The 20,657-nt window shown below is 34.5% G+C and overlaps 1 long non-coding RNA gene across 1 annotated transcript; it reads left to right on the top strand.

The window, feature by feature from the left end:
• Positions 18,797-19,544, top strand: LOC18594852. Its single transcript, XR_001928705.1, has 3 exons — positions 18,797-18,929; positions 19,065-19,262; positions 19,335-19,544. It is a non-coding gene; the product is annotated as an uncharacterized LOC18594852 (long non-coding RNA).

The following is a 20,657-nucleotide window of genomic DNA, read 5'->3' as shown; positions in this document are numbered from 1 at the left end:
TTAAAAGACCATAACATAGAATTTCAACTCAAAATAAAAACTTATATAAGGGTATTCATCCAGTAACAATCATCCAAAAATACAAAACAAAAAGATCTCATCTTCACAATGCATATTCTAATCAACATGCAAAAGTAGATCAAGGAACTTTATGAGGCTTTTTGAGGCTTCGAGAATTCGGGTTTCCACATAGCTATTGCACATCTGAGGCTTTTTGAGAAAAGGAACTTTATGAGGATGTTGTATCATTCTTGGTCCATGTTTTGGATCTGTCTAGTGCTCAAAAGATACTGGCAAAAGTGCTGCTACTTTTGGAAATGCTTAAAAGCATGTTTTTGCTAGGACCTTGATGCTTTGAATGTCCATATCTAGTGATAGGAAATTGTACTTTGATCTAGTTAGTGTCGATGCCTCGGACACTATTTTTGGGTTTATTTCTAATGCGGTTTTTTAGGTGTAGGATTAGGATTTTGTGGAGTTTGCTTACTGCTAATCCCTTATTGTTTAGTGTTTGAGATTTTGTAAATATACAGTTGTTTACGCACACCGGATCATTCATGCTAGTTAAAGTTTTCTGCCAAGTAGGTTAAAGACTTGGTATGACATATATACTAGTAATGGAATCGAATTTTTTGCTAAGAATCAAATCATTGACCCTGATCCATAATTCAATTATGATTTTGTATGATTATTCTTTAGCCACCCCTTATATAAAATCTTGAATTTTCTCTCTTCCATGTTTAGGTGGGTTGTCTGACTGTGTTCGGCTTTGTGTACTAGTGTTGTTCATTTGTGTGGTAGCATGACCAGTGTTTAGTTGAATTTGTGTCGTTTTGCATTGTTTAATATACTTATTTGATTTAACCAAAATAAAAAACTATGTCATCTTTTTCCAATTATTGCAAATGGAAAAACTCTGCCTATGAATTTTGTTTCATGTTCTTATCATTGCCCCATCCGAGAAGAAAAAATGCTTTCCACTTTTAATCTCTGATCCACACACATTGTATATCTCGTTTTCTTTTTGTTTTTTCCTCAAAAATGTATTAATTGTCAACTTTTCTTTTCTTTGTTTATAAAAAAGCAATATTTCATTAATGATATAGCTGTACAATTACTGCCCATTTTAACATGACGTACGGATACTACCTAGTTTCCACAAAACTCCAGCCTCATCAACATCGGTTGTGTGCGTTGAAGACTAGCCTTGGCCAACTGGCTTGCTCAATTGTTTGCTTCCCCAAGTATGTGGTGGATTTCCCAACTACCCATTTGTAGTTTACAAGCCTCCATATAGCTCCTTAATCTCCAAGGCGGGGCCCCAGGATTCATCACCTAGCTTACAGCATTTTTTTTAGTCACTCTCACTTAAAACTCGATGAGGATGAGATCAACCCGAAGCTGCATAAATAGTAAATGCTTCCCTAATCGCCATACGTTTGGCCAAATTAGAGTCCATGGCTCCCACAACTTTAAAAGAATATCGGCTTAACTGCACCACCCTCGTCTCTAAGCACTCCACCAATACTCGCTTTTTTTTGGTTTTTCCTTTGATGCCCTATTAACGTCAAATTTTAAGGTGCCCATAGGTGGTCCTATCCACCAAATTGCTTCCCTTGGTTACTTTAACCTCCTAGGCAGGTTACAAATATTTGAAAACGAATTCTTATCCACTAGCCATTTTTAGTTATGATAAAAAGGGAATAATAAAAAGGAATTTTTAGTTATGATGTATAATTGTAGAAATTGGATTTAATTATTCTCTTTTGTAACATAAATAAGAATGAAAATATTCATAATTATATAAAAAAAAAAGTAAGAGTAAAGAAAAGAGATTATAAAGGATAATTTAAAGTTATATTTAACTTCTTTTTTCGGGTTTGGACAAAAATTTTAAATTGGGAAGAACTTTGACACCTCTTTATTGAACCTATAGAAAAAAGCAACTCTCATGAGCTAGCTAAAGACGAATGAGGTTATCCTCTCCTCTTCTGCTGCACGAGAAAAATAATGCAACTTAACGTCAGGGTGATGCAATCAACAATTGATTCTTAGTAATGCAAAAGACGTGTCGTTGAATTGGAAATGTTTCCGCAGACCCTTCTTAACTCGCACGACTTTCTTGCGACTTTACGTTTGATCGCCCGACTATCGAAAGTATTTCAAATTGGAAAAGTCTATATAAGGCAAACTGAGGCAGACACTGTTCAATCTCCCCTTCCCTTTTTCTCTTCCACGGCTGGGTATTTATATCATATTCCTTGGTTTGCAGATTCGTATCCCTAACAAATTTCCTTTTTTTTTCTCTTTTTAAATACTAAGTTCTGGAATCTTCTTCTTCTAAAGGCAAATGTATATATAGAGATTAAACCTTTTTCTGTTTTGTCTTGACCTTTTCTTATTATTCTAAATGCTTTCACTGATTCATACTTTTATAGTGTTGACGGAAAAGGAGAACTCTAAAGTGGCTCTACAACAAATTTGATTTAAGACAGCATATTTTTAAAATGTGCTATTAAAAATATTTTCATTAACACCTTTTTTTATGTTTTTTAGAATATTTTTATAAATCTAATTTCACTATATAAATTTTCAAATACATTATGGATAAAATGTAACTATGGAAATTGCATACACTAGTAAATGTTGCACTTTTTTATATTACTATTAAATGTGAAAAAAATTGAAGTTAAAAATTTAAATAGCTGCACTTTTTAAAATTTCACTACACAAAAAACTATGTCGTCTAGAAAAGTTTGATTAAAATTCAATTTTTTTATAGTGAGGTCAAAAGAAACTTGAATATCCTCCAAGAAAGTATCAAGGTATTGAAATTTTCTTTTATAAATATACAAACCCTTTTTTTTCTTTTTTTCTTTTCAACTTTTATTTTTGCATTATAAATATACTAACCCTTTTTTTCTTTTTTTTCTTTTTCTTTTTTTCTCTTTTATAAATGTACTAAACTCTTTTTTTTCCTTAAAAGCATGAAATTACATCGAATACAACTTTTTTACATGAAAGCACATTGAACACAACTTACAATACCTAATGTGAAAATTTAATGTTAATTTTTCTTTATACTTTATGTCTATTACGATGCCTAATGTCAAAATCTATTGTTAATTTTTTTTATGCTTTATGTTGACTCTATATGTTTTTTATGATAATAAAACATTCCTCATTCATTAATGTCTAACTTCAATATTTAACTATACAGATCTAATTTAATACCGCTAACAAAGTTGTAGATTAAAGGCAAGTAAAAGAGCTTGCTAAGTTTAACGAAGAGTAAATCAATTAAAAGGGAACGAGTAAATAATGAACAAAAACAAAACCTTAGCAACAGATTATCAAAGGATCTTAGTTAGTTAAGGCATCGCTGTGTGATAAGCTAAAGCAAAACAGAAATATGCTAATCGGTTAAGAGGTCTAGTTAATCGATTAGAGTACAAGGTCCTAGTATCTTCAAGTGTCAAAAACAAGTTTGAAAATATAATTGACCGTTGAAGGGAGCCAAAATGAAGAAGTTCAAAATTCGAAGATCTTTTAGTCGATTAAAGTTGATTTTAATCGGTTATGGTTGAAAGAAGTAAAGCTTCAATCAATTAAAGGAGAAGCTAACCAATTAAAGGAAGATCGTTGTGTAAAGATGTGAAAACAAAAAGTTTGTAATCGGTTAAAGCCTACCATAACCAATTAGAGGAAGTCTGTTGAAGAAAAGAAGTCTGAAGACAGAGAACTCTTAATCGGTTAGAGCCTCTTGTAATCAGTTAGAGCAGAGAACACAATAGTAGGACAGTGTAAGGCAAAAAAGCTATAATTGGTTAAAGCTACCTATAACTGGTTAGCTGAAGTTTATTTGCCTATTGAATTTAAACACTAAAGGATAAGCTAACGGCTAGAAGTGCATCAAAGTTGTTTCTAACGGCTAAAACTATCTCCAAGAGAAAAATCTGACTCTCTACGTATAAAAGGAAGCTCCAACGGTTAAAGAAAGCACTTTGAGCAAAAAGCCAAATATTTATCACTAAAAACACTTGTCTTTCATTCCAAATCTAGAAAAAGTGTTTAAGCTTGATTGTAATCTGTCCAGACTTGTAAAAATACTTAGTTGTACTTCTTTTTCTTGGAAAATTAAAGTGTGGGAAGCACTCTAAAGCTTTTTGTAAGGGATTAGAGCTTAGTTTAGAAGCTCATCTTGTAAAAGCTTGGTGGAAGTTGTTAATTCCACTAGTTTAGTGAAGTTGGGTTGAAAATCCTTGATTAAGAGATCAAGGTAGTAGATGTAGGTCAAGGGGACCAAACCACTATAAATACTCTTACATTGTCCACTTCTCATTACCCTTCTTTACTTGGTGTCTTGTAATTTTAACAAGTTATAGTTTTTCCCTCCATCTAGTTGATTAAGTGTTTTTCAAGCTCTAAAGGGCTGAGCAAAAAATTTTTAGTGCTATTCACCCCCTTCTAGCACTCAAACGAGATCAACAAGTGGTATCAAAGTCATACCCTCAAATTTAAGGCTTACTATCCTCAGGGAAGATCCATATAGCTTTACAAAAGTCAGTTGTTGCTTAATGACAATCCACAAATAGGCCACCTTCATTTGATGGATCAAATTATGCCTATTAGAGCACTAGGATGTCCATTTATATTAGAGCCCTTGACTATGAAATGTGGGATGTTATTATGGAAGGACTCTATGTTCCCACCTCACTTAGTTTTGTCATTAGTGAGAAAATATTTAAGCCTAAAGTTAAGTGGACTGAGGATGAAGTCGAAAAGGTCCAAATAAATTTTAAAGCCAACAACACCCTTCATTGTGCACTCACTCATTTGGAATTCAATAAAATCTCTAGCTATAGTATAGCCAAAGAGATTTGGGAAAAACTCAAAGTCATTCATGAAGGGACTTCTTAAGTAAAGGAGTCCAAAATTACGTTACTCACCCATAATTATGAAATGTTTAAAATAAAACCAGGTGAAGATGTCACTACCATGTTCGATAGGTTTACCAATATTACAAATAAGCTCAATCAACTTGGAGAAACCATCCCTAAACATGAGTTAGTAAAAAGATTGCTTAGATGTCTCCCTAAAAGCTGAAAACCCAAAGTCATAGCTATTCAAGAGGCCAAAGATCTTAATGTGGTCACACTTGATGAAATTTGTGGCTCACTCCTCACACATGAACCTGAAATGAAAGAAGAAGAAGAGGAGGAAAAAAAAAAAGCCAAAGAGAAGAAGAAAAATTTGGCACTCAATATCAGTTTACTTGATGAAGAATTAGAAGAGCTATCAAGTGATGATGATGAAAAGCAAGTCATGATAGCCAGATGATTTAGAAAGCTAATGGGACAAAAGGTAGAAAGTTTATAAGAAAAAATTACGAAAATGATCAAAGTCCCTTTTTGAAAAATAAGCACAAGGGTGATTTTAGCAAGAAGGATGAGATGGTGTGCTTCGAATGCAAAAAACTAAAACACTTCAGATCAGATTGCTCATTACTCAAAGAAGAAACCTCAAAGAAAATAAAGAGACCAAAAAGAGCAATGGTGGCAGCAACATAGTCTGATAGTGATTCATCAAGTTCAGAAAAAGAAAAAGAAAAATTGAACGAAAGAGCCAATTTATGCTTGTTGGTAAAGGAAGAAAAAATTGAAGTAATTTCTAATTCATTTGATATTTCCTATGACGATTTGTAAGTTAGATATGATTGTCTATATGCTGAATTTGAAAAACTTGCTCTAAAATATAAGACTATGAAGAAAAAGGCTATTGCATTGAATGAAGACTTAAGAAAAAATCAAGCATGAGTACAACTCTTTTTTGATTAAAAGAACATGCTTTAAATTGAATTAGAACAATTCAAAACTGATTCTGAATTCTTGAAACTAGAATTGGGAAGCCAAAGTTTAGAATTACAAAGAATTGTTGATGAAAATGCTGCACCTAAAGTTGATAGAGAAGAAAGACTAAAATTGAAATCAAAAGATGAAGAAGAGTTTAAAAGAAAAACAAGCATTAGAAGGAAAATTAATGTTGTCTCATGTCATTGTTATGTGTGTGGTAGGAAAGGTAATTTGTATTGTGAATGTGTTCATTCTAATAGAATCTTTCCTAGAATGAAAATGGTTTAGGTTCTAAAAAGATCCCATGTGATTGCTAACCCCCAAGGACCCATCAAAGTATGGATACCATTTAAAGAAAAATTGAAAATCTGTCTTATAGGTTGAGCGAGGATAAAAGGATCAATATTTTGAGGCTCAACCAAAGAAAAGGTAGCCTTGGTACTTAGATAGTGGTTGTTTGAGACACATGATCAGTAATGAAAACTTATTTGATAAGCTTGATAAGAAGAAGTGTGGTAGTGTTTCCTTTAGTGATGACTCCAAAGGTATTATCTAAGGAATTGGAACCATTGGTAACACATCTCAAACACAAATCAAGCATGTCTTATTTGTTAAAGGTTTAAAACATAATTTGCTAAGCATTAGTCAGCTTTGTGATATAGGTTTTAGAGTATGCTTTGATTCCCATGCATGTCAAGTTATTGATGTTAACACTAACAATGTAGCATTCATTGGCAAAAGAATTAAAAATATGTATATCATTTTTCTTAATGAAATCAAGACTTGTGAACCATGCTTGATTGCCAACGATGTTTGTGATAGTTGGATGTGGCATAAAAGGTTAAGACATGCTAGTATGCACACAATTTTAAAACTTTGAGAAAAGACTTAGTCATTAGACTTCCAAAGATATCATTTGAAAATGACAAAGTTTGTGATGCATGTGAATTTGGAAAACAAGTTAGAAGTTCTTTCAAATCAAAGAAAGTCATATCAACCTCTAAGCCATTTGAATTATTACATGTTGACTTATTTGGACCAATCACTATTACTAGTCTAGGAGGCAAGTCAATTGGCTTTGTTATTGTTGATGATTACTCTAGATATACATGGATATATTTTCTTGCTCATAAAGATGATGCATTGCCAATTTTTATTAAGCATTGTGAAAGAGTTCAAAATGAAAAAGGCCTCACCATTGTTAATGTTAGGAGTGATCATGGTGGTGAATTTGAAAGTGATAAATTTGAAATGTTTTGCAATGAAAATGGTTTTGATCACAATTTTTCTGCTCCTAGAACTCCACAACAAAATGGAGTTGTTGAAAGAAAAAATAGAACCTTGAAATAAATGGCAAGGATAATGCTTTACGAAAACAACTTGCCAAAATACTTTTAGGCTGAAGCAGTGAATACTGCAACTTACATTTTGAATAGAGTTTCCATTAGAGCCATGATTTCTAAAACCCTTTATGAGCTTTACAAAGGAAAAAACCAAATATATCTCATCTAAGGAGTTTTGGATGCAAATGTTTTATCTTAAATAATGGAAAACACACTTTAGAAAAGTTTGAGGCTAGGAGTGATGAGGCAATTTCCTTAGGTTATGCATTGAATTCTAAAGCGTATAGAGTGTTTAACAAAAGAACTCTAGCTATAGAAGAGTCAATCCATATTGTTTTTGATGAGCCTAATGTTGCACAAAGAAAGGTAGTGCTTGATGATGATGCAGATGACATTGAGAAGAAAATGGAGAAGATAAGCTTGAACAACAAAGAAAATGATGAAGAAAGCTCGAAGGAGAAAGATAATAATGAACCACCACCAAAAAACTTGCAAAGAACTGAAGAACAACACAATGATCTTTTTAGAATCTGAAGATTTGTAAGGAATCATCCTCAAGAACTCATCATTGGTGATCCCTTAGATAGTGGCAAAACAATAAGGGGTTTAAGGGAAGCTTGTGAGTTTCTAACTGTCATATCACAAGTGGAACCAAAGAGCTTTAAAGAAACTAAAAAGGAAGAGAGTTGGATGATTGCTATGCAAAAAAAGTTGAGTCAATTTGAAAAGGAGCAAGGTTTGGACTTTAGTTCCAAGGCTAACCAACCAATCAATTGTTGGTACAAAATGGGTGTTTAAGAACAATATGGATGAGTTGGGAAATGTGGTCAGAAATAAGGCAAGGTTAGTTGCTCAAGGCTACAATCAAGAAGAAGGTGTTGATTGTGATGAAACCTTTGCTCTGGTAGGTAAATTAGAAGCCATTAGACTCTTACTTGCCTATGCATGCTTTTAAGAACTTTAAATTGTTTCAAATGGATGTTAAAAGTGCATTTCTTAATGGCTTTATAGAATAAGAGGTATATGTTGAACAGCCCCTTGGTTTTGAAGTGTTTGATAAAATTGATCATATATATAAACTACATAAATCTCTCTATGGATTTTAAACAAGCTCCTAGAGCTTGGTATGAAAAACTTTCTAAGTTTTTAATTGAAAATGGATACTCTAGGGGAAATGTTGATAATACTTTGTTTATTAAGAAAAATGAGACTGATTTGATTGTTGTTCAAATTTATGTTGATGATATAGTATTTGGTGCTACTAATGAAAGGTTGCATGAGAATTTTGCTAAAGAAATGCAGGGAGAATTTGAAATGAGTATAATGGGAGAACTAAAGTTCTTTCTTGCTCTACAAATCAAACAATGTGATGATGGAATATTCATCAACCAAGAAAAGTATAACAAAGAAATGCTAAAAAAGTTCAGTGTGATTAATATGAAGTCAATTGGAACTCCTATGAGCACCTCCACAAAGCTTGACAAAGATGATAAAGGAAAAGATGTGGACCAAAAGCTCTATAGAGGTATCGTTGGTTCACTTCTTTATCTTATTGCAAGTAAACATGATATATTATTTAGTGTATGCCTATGTGCAAGATTCCAATCATGTCCCAAGGAATCACATTTGATTGCTGTAAAAAGAAATTTTGATATCTCTTGGATACTTAAAGCTTAGGCTCATGGTATCCAAAAGGTTTATCTTTTAATTTGTTTGGCTATTCTAATGCTGATTTTTCTGATAGCAAAACTTCTCGAAAAGGCACTAGTGGTACTTATCAATTCCTTGGAAACATGTTTGTATCTCAGTCTTGCAAAAAACAAAACTTCGTGGCTTTATCAACTGCTGAAGCTGAGAATATATTACTAGGTAGTGATTGTGCACACATTTTATGGATTAAGTAGCAACTAAATGATTTTGGAATGGCTATACATAAAGTTCCCATTTATTGTGATAATATGAGTGCCATAAATATCTCCAAGAATCTTGTTCAACACTCTAGAACCAAGAACATTGAAATTAGACATCATTTCATTAGAGATCATGTGCATAAGGGAGATATTGAGATAGATTTTGTAGATACCTTGCATCAATTGGCTGACATTTTCACAAAACCATTGAATGAAGAACAAGTTTGTAGAATTAGAAGAGATTTAGGGATGATTGATGGTATTGAGATCTGAATTATGAAATGATGATGTTTTTGATGATATATATATTGCCTGATGAGTGTGTCTATTGCTTGGTGTAATTGATTAGTGAATATTCTAGGTTAGCTAAAGGACCTCACATGGAAGATAGAATTCATTTCAATCAGTTAAGAGCTTCCTTAATTAATTAAAACAATTTGTGTTATAGCTATTAACTTGAGTCAAGGAGGTAATAATTAGTTAGCAACTCCCTTAACTGATTAATGCAAGTTTTGTAGTTAAAGGGCATTCAAGTCAGAAACATAGTAATCAATTAGGGCTTCCTTTAATTGATTAGAGGATAATTGTGAAAGAGATAGGCTATTGTGTGGGAATCTTTCAAAATTAAAAAAAAAACTAGGCAGATGGTATGGGACAGTTCCCACTCAAAACGTGGGTAACCAGTTATAACTCCTCATAAAAATCCCCATCTACTTAGAGAGTCAGTTACATTGGAAATCAATATCCAAAAGCCTTTAGACTTTCTTCTCCATATTTTCCTCTGAAATCCCAAGAAACCTTAGAAAAGAAAATCCCATGGCAAAAACTTTCTTCACTCACAAGGTAGTCGAAAAGGGGAAAGGAAAAAGAAAAATTGATAATTCTTCATCGCATTTCCTCAAAAAAAAATCAAAGGACTTTCAGTAGAGAAGAAAAAGGGAAGTAAAAGGAAATTGACAAAGAAAGGAAAATGACTGATAGATGGATGACCCTTTGCAAAGAAAGGTACTAGTTTCTCCTTTAGTTTTCAAAATGACTTGTATGCTGATAGATTTAGAAGGATTGAACTTGCCACAATCTCTTGTGGGAAATTCTTAGATTGGGAAAGTTTTAATGACTAACTAGAAGAAAAGAAGATCTTAAGGGATATTTTGAACTTCTAAAATTAAGATTTATGAGTACATTTAGAGATAGAATGTATAGTCCAACTCTGATTAAGGAGCTATATTCTAGTATAGCTATTGATAAAACTGAACTAGAAGAAGAAGAAGAATTGGCAAAAGATAGATTAAATGTGTTTTTAGATGGTAAAGATTTTCAAATTAGTACTCAGGATCTAGGAGAACTGAGTTTGAAATGGGAGAATACAAAATGCTGGAGAAATATGGGCTGAACCATCTGTGGGAAGTTATCATTGGAAAAAGAGAGAAGTCTCCCTCTAGAAGCTATGCTAGTAAAATAAAAAATGCTTAGCTTAGAATTCTACATTATTTCACATTAACTACTCTCCATGGAAGAAGTAGTAGCTTTAGTTACGTGAGTGCATAAGATCTGTGGCTAATGGAGGCTGTCTTCAATGAAATCCCATTAAATGTGGGAAGATACATGGTGGAAAGGATCAAAACAACTACACTAGGTGTCATGACCTAAATCCAGGGTTCCACGACTTGCGCATGAATCCAGCAAGCAAGCCCATTAGACTTGAGCAAGCCTCCAAACCGAAATCATATAACATAAGCCAAGGGATTTGATAAATCAGATAGTCACAATAAAACCAAATATTATACATTATCCTTGGTGCATAATTCATACAGATATTCATAAGGCCATACATTGGCCATCAATCGAGTTCGTACATAACAACCTTTATACAATTCAAATGGCACTTCGTGCTTGACATATTCACAGCCTAATCAAACTAGAAAGCGGAAGGCCTATACGGACTCAACGGAGTGACAAGTTGGGAGGAAGACCTACTAGATGCCAATTACATATTCGTCCCATCGACAACACTTGCAACGCAACACCATAGCTTCTCTTATTTGCACATGGTACAACAGAGGGGATGAGTCATCTAATACTTACTGAAGGGATGCTATCACAGCATAATATTTACATATAAAATATATTTAGCCCTTTCTAGCTATAAAACTCTAATATTCAAATATCTCCACGTCAAAAGTGCAAGGATCATCCTAGTATCCTACATGCACAATTCATCATAGTTAAACTCGCCGAATCACATATCAATGATGTATCATATCCACAATTTCAGATCTCTTGGTTCTCATATTGGATAATATCAATTCAAGGCTTGTCTATAAAGCCATTATCATCAAACTAGGCTTCATAAGCACACCTTAGTTGCTAAGCCTAACCTCAAATGTCATTCACAGCTAGTAACCATGATTTCATATTCAAAACAGATCATGCTATCTTCGATGCATGCTGTCATAGTCAAACATCATCAAGTGAGTGGTCCTACCATGGACACAGTCAAATCATGCACGTTGGCCAACTGGCGCGGAAACAAATCACTTGCAAGGCAAAGCCGTTGTGCAGAGAACAAATCACTAGCGTACCAAACCAACAGGCGAAAAACAGATCATCGACAGGAATAAACTCTCGACGTCGACACCACCCAGAGTAATCTCAACGGATGGCATCAAGGCACTGTAGGCTGGAATCACAGGCGAGATTAGTGTCACCGTCCTTGCTTACCACCATCTTTGCAAGCACACACATAGTCACAGGGTGTAGGACTCCACTCAACCTCAAGTCAAATCAACGTCTAGAATTCATCCCTTGGACAGAACATAAATCCACAAATTAGACCATTGTGCCTATAACATTCCGTATGTCCACATCAAATCATTTTCAAATTCATAGAGCTTCAATCATTTTTAAGCTCAGTATCATTCTAAATGTCTTCAAATCTCTAAGGCATCATCAGACAAAACATAATCAATCTATAGGCCCTCATGTCCATAACCACATGGGTATTCATCATATTCAATCAAATCAATCGTGGCTTAATAGTTATATGTGTTTCCTCAAATCAACCACAAACACGTGGGCATTCATGCATAGATCGTATCTATAAGCAATCATGACTCATTGGCCTCACATACTTAACCTCACTTAATCGTTGTGCCATTAACCCAAACTTATATCATGCCTATATTCTTAATCGGGCAATCTATTCATCACAATTCAGCAGAGTCCTTAATACACAATTCATATCACACCATGTGTAGGCCTCTTTCTCTAGGTCCTACATACCATAGGTTCTAGCAAATGCCATCATATGGCTCACTACAATCACACAAACACAGAATTCCTCTTCCAAATATCTAGTTAGCTTAAGCATTCTCGTCTAGGCACATAATCATACTTGTTCTCTAGCCTAGGCACATAATCATACTTGTTCTCTAGCCTAGGCACATACCTTTAGGCAAACACACATATACATACACATCAACTCTCTAGCCTAGGCATTCTCCTCTAGGCATACCTTATACACACATATATACACATATGTATAGTTTTCTAGCCTAGGTTCATCCGTCTAGGCATGCATATTTTATCCTAGTATCATGGCAGCGCACACATTATGCGAAATACATCACATGCATTTAATTAAATCCCACTCACCTTGACAATTGAAGAAGCATCCTTAGCCAATCTCTGATTTTTAGTCTCCAATCGTCCTTCAGCTCTCCCATGAGTACAATAGCTTAACTCTCCCCTTGGACACATCAAAACATTAAAATCATAATTATTTCTTAGCTTTCAAAAATAACTAAATTCAATATCTAAGCTCAATTTTCCAACAAATAAGCTAAACCCTTGCCTTCGAAGCTGAGTTGCCTAAGTCTAGGCTCCAAATCTCTAATAAACTCAAAAAGAGGGAGTTTGACCAAATCTGAATATATTTAGATTCGAGGTTACTAACCGATTAAATTAAAAATCAATCGGTAAAATGTATAACCTTACCTCCAGATCGTTTCCCAAGCTTGGATCTAACTCAAATTGGCTCCAAATGCCATTTGGGGGCTTAGGGTTCGAAAAGAGTAGACAGAGAATGAGAAAACGAGCCAAGAGAAAGAAATAAAGCGGAATGCCTATTAACCCCTTTTTATTTTTGCCTTTTCTCTTTGATGTATCGATACATTTTGGCAATGCATCGTTATATTTGCCCCAATTTCGAATGAATGTATCGATACATTGGGGAAATGTATCGATACATTTCGGGTAGAATGGTCTGGGGTGCTCTCTACTTCAAATGTATCGATACATTAGGGCAATGTATCGATATTTCATCTTTCCAAGAATGTATCGATACTACTGCTAATGTATTGATACTTCTTGCCCATATTGCACCTTTCCTACACCCAAACTTCTAAAAATTTGAACTTAACACCTCAAAACCGTTTCCTTTCTTAGTCATACTTCAAAATGACTCTCTTAACTGGTAGTCCTCATCATATACTCAAATGCATAATCAAATCTCAATCTAAACTTCAAAATTCAAGATTCATCACCCATTGCTCAAAATTTTGGCTAAACTTTAAGATATTGTGTTCTAAGTACCATAATCATAATTCTCACCTCAATTCATCAAAAATGCTCATCAATTGGGTCAACTATTTCACCATATTATTAGAATCCTTAATGTGCACAAGAATTCAAAGTCTTTCTCCATAGACCACAATAGCTCATATACATGCTCCACAAGTACATAAATCAAGTTTCCAAGCTTACTCATCAAATCACTTGGCCAATACCACCCTCAAGCCATATAAAAAATCAAGGGTGTTACAGTAGGGGACAAAGCAAATCTTCCATATGGCAATATCCTTACAGCTTTAGTGAAAAAGAAAGGAATCTGGAGTGAAAGATTTCATTTTGATCTCATGAAGAACAAAGATCAAAGAATATTCCTATGTAGTGTACTAAAAATGAGGTACATGATAGAGAGGAATAAATGTATTAAGATCACAAAAGGTACACCTCTGCCCCCTCCAACTAGTAGTCATTCAACACCCTTCACCAGGGCTAGTCAACTCTTACTTTAGAATGACATGATGCTTAATTTCCTAATGAGAATTGATGGGAAGTTGACTGATCAAGCTAAGCAGATAGTAAAAATTGAAGCAAAACTCAAACAGCTTGAGGCTCTATTAAATTCAACTAAGGAAACCAAAGTTCCCGAAGCCCCAACCTCTACTGCAAGTCAATCAAGAGAAATGACAACTACAAAACAGTTTGAAAGTGCTGCTTCTGGTCATGACAGGGAAACTGAAAAGGAAATACCTAAAAATCCAAATGTGAATCAAGCTGAAAATGAAAATTCTGAAAAGAAAAAGGTTGAGCAAAAAGAGCAAGAAAAGAGCATGAGGAAGAAAAAGAAAAAGAACATTCAATTATTGAGAAAAGTGCTGTGAGCTCTCTTGGAAAGTCTGAAGAGATTCTAGTCTCTGACTTTAATAGAGATATCCTTGAAAAAGCTAAAGTTGATCAGGGACAACAACAAGCAAAGATACAACAAAAAGTTCAGTCAGTTCCACAAGGGATAAAAGAAGGTATAAGGGAAGTGCATCTGAACAAAAGTAAAACAGTTGTAGAGGACACTACTCCTATTGCCAAGAGAACTGTAGGAAAGGGGAGAAAAACAATGGCCACTGAAACGAAGACTTTTAGAAGAAGAAAGTCTATAAGACTGGCTTTGACTTCCACCCAATAGTTCTTTAAATTTACAGAATCCCAACCTATTCCATTAGACTCTCCATCTCGCTCTTCTACTAAACCTTTAATGTTCAAAATTCAAAGATCTTCTAGTTGATTAAAGCTGATTTTAATTGGTTATGGTTGAAGGAAGTAAAGCTTCAATCAATTAAAGGAAGAGCTAACCAATTAAAGGAAGACTGTTCTGCAAAGAAGTGAAAACAAAAAGTTTGTAATCGGTTAAAGCCTACCATAACAAGTTAGAGGAAGTCTACTGAAGAAGAGAAGTCTACTGAAGAAGAGAAGTTTGAAGATAGAGAACTGTTAATTGGTTAAAGCCTCCTATAATTGGTTAGAATAGAGAACACAGCAGCCGGACAGTGCAAGGCAGAGAAGCTGTAATCGGTTAGAGCTGCTTGTAATTAGTTAGTCGAATTCTGTCGACCTTTTTGAATTTAAACGCTAAAGGATAAAATAACAGCTAGAAGTGCATCAGAGTTATTTCTAACGGCCAAAAAGTATCTCTAATAGAAAAATCTAACTCTCTAAGTATAAAAGGAAGCTTCAACGGTCAAAGAAGTAAGTAGAGAATAGAAAAGAGCTACTTTGAGCAAAAAGCCAAATATTCTTCACTAAAAACACTTGTCTTTCATTCCAAATTCTGAAAAAGTATTTGAGCTTGATTTTAATCTATCCAGATTTGTAAAGGTACTTAGTTGTACTTCTTTTTCTTCATTTTTTTTGGAAAATTAGAGTGTGGGAAGCACTCTAAAGCTTGTTGTAAGGGATTAGAGCTTGGGTTAGATGCTTACCTTGTAAACGCTTGGTGGAAGTTGTTAATTCCAATGGTTTAGTGAAGTTGAGTTAAAAATCCTTGATTGAGAGATTAAGATAGTGGATGTAGGTCAAAAGGACTGAACCATTATAAATATTCTTGCATTGTCCACTTCTCTGTACCCTTCTTTACTTGGTGTCTTGTAATTTTAACAAGTTCTAGTCCTTCCCTTCATCTAGTTGATTTAGTGCTCTTCAAGCTCTAAAGGGTAGAGTAAAAAATTTTTAGTGCTATTCACCCATCTCTAGCACTCAAATTGGACCAACATTTTATGTTTATTTATATTAATGAATCTGAAAAACTTATATAAATATAAATTACGAATGAAATTTTATGTTATAATTTAATTTTATATTGAAAGTGATTAAATTTTACTAAGAATCGAATCATTGACCCTATCTATATCCCAATCCATGATCTTGTATGATTACTCTTTAGCCACATCTTATATAAAATCTTGGAATATCTCTCTTGCATGTTTAGGTGGGTTGTCTGAATGTGTTCGGCTTTATGTATGATAACTCTATTATATAGAGTTATCATAGGGTACTTATTGGAGCATGAATTATACTTATTCGTTTAGTTTTCTGCCTAGTCCTTAGCCAATTTTCATGCTTTTTAGTATAAGTTAACTTTTAGGGTGTCTAGAGTCATTTAGACAATTTGAGCTTCATTTGTTTTGTCAAAAATCCCCTAAATGCAACTTTTGATCATTTGACCTTTTTAATTTTTGAAGGAATGGTGGCTGAAAGTGAGGACCTTAACAACTCTGCACTAGGCTACTTGAAGGAGGAGAACATGGTAGCAGAAAGCTCAAGGTGGCAGCAACAAAACTGTCCAGGCAGAGAGTTTCTCGCTGCAGCAAGAAACCATTCTCGCTGCAGCCAGAAACAGGGCATTAAGGTAGTAGGGTAGCAAGATTTTCGCTGCAGCGAGAATCCAATCTCGCTGTAGTGAAATTGAAGATGTCTTTTAAGGCTAAGTCAGCGGTAGCTCGCTGTACAAGATTCCAAACTCACTACAGCGAAACCACGTCAGAAAGAAAAAAAAGAATATACTAGGCTTGAGATTCTAGGTCAAGGCTGAATGAGAGGGGAGTATAAAAGGGGAATTTTTCCATAGAAAAAGTGGCAGATTCAGGGAGACACTTTGGGCAAGAAGAGGCTGAAGCAAAATGAGAAAGTGAAAAAGATTCAAGGGCTGGAGCTTGTAAAGCTGCAACAGAACATCTCTCTCTCTCTCTCTCTCTCTCTCTAGATTTGAATCTTTCTCTTTCTATCTCATTTTGTAAAGCAATGCTCTTGTTTGCTGTATTGTGTACTATTCTTTTGAAATGTTGAGCTAAACTCATTAATCTAGGATTATGGTTGAATTTATTATGTAGTTTGGATATTGTTTTGGTTGGTTGCTTAGTCTCATTGGAAATATATTGATGTTTACTCAAAGTTGAATGTATTGGCCATTTATTGATTGATCACCAATGAAATGAGCTTAAGTATTTAGATGACACTTGAAAGAGTGATTCTAAAATAGACCTAGCTTTAAGTAATGTGTGTTCAACACTTAAAAAGGAATTTTAGTGCTTGAAGTGCAATTAGGGTAGAAATACTTTTAGTTGCCACACATAGTCATTTTGGGAAGCCTTGGTTTAAAGAGCTTGGTTTGGTTGTCTCATATAGACATATAATGATTCAATTAGATTAAGCAAGTGTGTAATATCTCGACAGAGAATTACACATACCCTAAGATTTTAGACTAACATCAACTTTTATTGAGATTAAGTAACTAACCAAACCCAACTCCAAATGAAATATTAAAGGAAACCATAGTCCTAGAATATTAGATCATTGATTCCATTTCAATTTATCATTTGCACCACTTAGAGTAGACTTAGTTAATTAGATTACATTGTTTTAATCATAGTTCAAAATTTGTTGCTTGGATAAAGTTAGCTTGTGTTAATTTTGGTAGTTAGCATCAATTGTTAGATCAACTCCTTGAGGATCAACAACTCACTCATCACTTACTACTTATTGCAACTGCGTACACTTGCACGAAATCTTTGCTTGCAATTTGCATTAAATTTGAGCATATTCATATTGCATAAGCAAAAGATAGATTTTTACAAATCTCAACAGTGTACTAGTGTTGTTTATTTGTGTGGTTGTTTTGATGCTATTGTTTTTATAGCAAGACTAGTGTTTGGTCTAATTTGTATCGTTTTGTATTATTTAATATACTTATTTGCTTTAACCAAAAGAAAAAAACTAGTTTTGAATATTAAGCTAGCGAAGAAAGGAAAGCTATGTCATCTTTTTCCAATTATTGCAAATGACACTTGACAAAGAAAAAGGCTGTCATCAAGTAATAATAAGGTAGAAGAAAATGTGTTGCACGAAAAGCAAAATAAAACTTTGAAAAATATAAAGAGTATAGAAAGTAAAGAAAAAAGAAATAAATAAATATATAAAATAAGTCGAATATATAACATATATAGTAAAAAAATTGAAAGAAAACAAATAAAATAAATAATTTGATCATATAAATGCTATAATTTGAAGTAACTTTAAAAAATGATCAACTATCAATATTTTGGTAGATCAAGTACTTTTAAAAATAAATAAAAAAGAAACCAATTCTTGTAAATTTGTGACAATCAATGCCCATATACTTAGACCTTACTAATTTCTTTAAATTTGTTATCCATTGCACTCTTGGGCATCTCCACCACCGACCACCTGATGAAGAAAGTGGACGCCAGCAAGAAAGAGTGCCAATTTTTCCAACGTTGTGGGGACAACAAGCCTATAGAGCTGAGACTGACAAGTTGCACTACCCTTCGGAATCGAACGATTCTTTGGTGTTTAACGCGAGCAAATATAAGGAACCGAACGATAATGGTCACTCTCCGCCTACGGATTTTGTTTCATGTCCTTATCATTGACCCATCCGAGAATTAAAACAGGAATTAATCAACCAAATTTATAAAAAATCAAATCCATGATTTTCATTGCCTTAGAGGCGTTGGTCACATCAAATTCCTTGTCCAAAGACATATTTAGTTAGGCTCTGTGGCTTGTCGACCATCCACTCGGAACATTTTTTATGACCGTCCCTACTTTCATCACATATAAAAGGGTGAAAAGGCTGCAACCTTCCCTCCCTCTCTTCTGTCTCATATCTCCCATATCTCATGGCGCCAAGGAATGAAATGGCAGCAAACGTTAGGAGGACGAATAATACGTTGAAGAGGGTTGTGAAGGTACATATATATTTTAGTGTTTTTGGTTCTGTCTCCCTTTGCTTTCTTTCTCGTCTGATAAATCTTGCTTTGCTTTTCTTTCGTTTTCTTTTTCTTTTTCTTCTGCTACCAAAATCAATTAATTAACGATCAAAGAAAGAGGAGAAGAACCTGAAAAGGTTGAAAGAAAGTTTAGCAAAGATGAAGGCAGAAACCGAAGAAACGTTGAGAGCCCTGGAAGAGCTTCGCCAGTCAATGGCCCAAATCAGGGAAGTGATTCGTCTGCTGTTAGATAACCCGCTTGAGGCTGAACTCACTGCGGCTTTACTTTGATTACGTTTCTCAGTCTTTCAGGTGGATTTCCCAAAGAATTTATCGTTTCTTGAACGATTATATCTATGACTGATTATATTATTATTTTTCTAGGGATCTTATGCAGTTAGCTTCATCGGTTGGCTGCGGGCTCGGCAAGGATTTTTCCATGGTTCCTGGTTTATTTATCCTTCTCGTTTTTATTTTCTTAGAGTTATTTGGTTTTCTTGAACTTTTTACAGCATATGCTTTTGGTGTGGAATTGAATGGTTGTATTGCACTTGTAAAATTAATCTAAATCTCCTTCTCTTAAAACATTGCTTATTTTGCTTCTTAGTTCATTGTTTGCTTTTCTTTTCTTTTTTTCCTCTTCGTTTGATGGAAAAATGATATAAGCAATGCAAAAAACTTCATCATTCTAAGAATCTAAGAAGCCATCAACCTCCTTTTTTCTGTCCGGTGAAACTCACCTTAGTTCTAAAACAGGTCAGCAACCTCCTTTTTTCTTTACAATCTCCTTAGTATTCGATGCTGGTAACTTAACAAACCCAGATTTGACTTAAGAAATCCGAAGGTAGCTTTTCTGTTAAGCACTTTGTTTTGACTCTTGGATTCCTCTTTGGAGCTTGATAACCATAAGGTATGGTTCTCCTCACTTTGGAAATTATGTATTCCTCCTCAAGTCCACTTCTTTTCATGGATGGCCATTCTTAATTGTACCCAACTAGGAATTTTTTTAGATTGAAGGGGCTAATATGGTTGGGGATAATTGGTGTCGTGGTTTTTATGGATGTTTGGTGTTATGTTTTACGATGGTGGGGGTTAAAATGGGTATGTTCTAATTTGGTGGACTCTTTAATTAAATTTTGATCTGATTTTGATTGGCGGGTGCTTTCTAGGAGGAGATGGATTATTGTTTTTGGTGCCACCCTTCCGTCCATTTGACTTACTCGTAATGTTATGATTTTAATGACAAAATGAGATGAGAGAGAGATTTTTTCTTTTTTCTGTTTGGTGAAGGCATTTGAAGGGGATGGGATGGTTGATGATACTGGGTGGTGGGTTGAACCATGAAAGTGTGGAAAGAATGGTAATGTTACTAGCTCCTGGTTGGGACTTGCATGAACCCCGTAAATCGAGTGAGTTAAAGTTTAATGCGGATGGCTAGGCAAGACAAAACCTGGGTTTGGCGAGATTTGGAGGTGTTTTGAGGACTCATGAGGGAGTGTTGGTGGGTTTGTTCTTCGGTCCTCTTGGTGTGCGGGAGTCATACTTGGGGGCATAGTTCTTTGGTCCTCTTGTTTATGCTGTGAGGGAGTTTTGGGATTGATTCTTGATCCGGCTCCATATGTGGGGTACTGTCTGGGTAGTGCTGATGCTCTTAGAGGCTGTGTTTAATGTTGCATTTATGCCGCAGGTTTCTTTCTATTTGGGGCA

The sequence above is a fragment of the Theobroma cacao genome, chromosome 7 (genome assembly GCF_000208745.1).
Source record: "Theobroma cacao cultivar B97-61/B2 chromosome 7, Criollo_cocoa_genome_V2, whole genome shotgun sequence".
Classification (NCBI taxonomy): domain Eukaryota; kingdom Viridiplantae; phylum Streptophyta; class Magnoliopsida; order Malvales; family Malvaceae; genus Theobroma; species Theobroma cacao.
The sequence above is the reverse complement of the archived record's forward strand: the minus strand, read 5'-3'. Positions and strand labels throughout refer to the sequence as shown.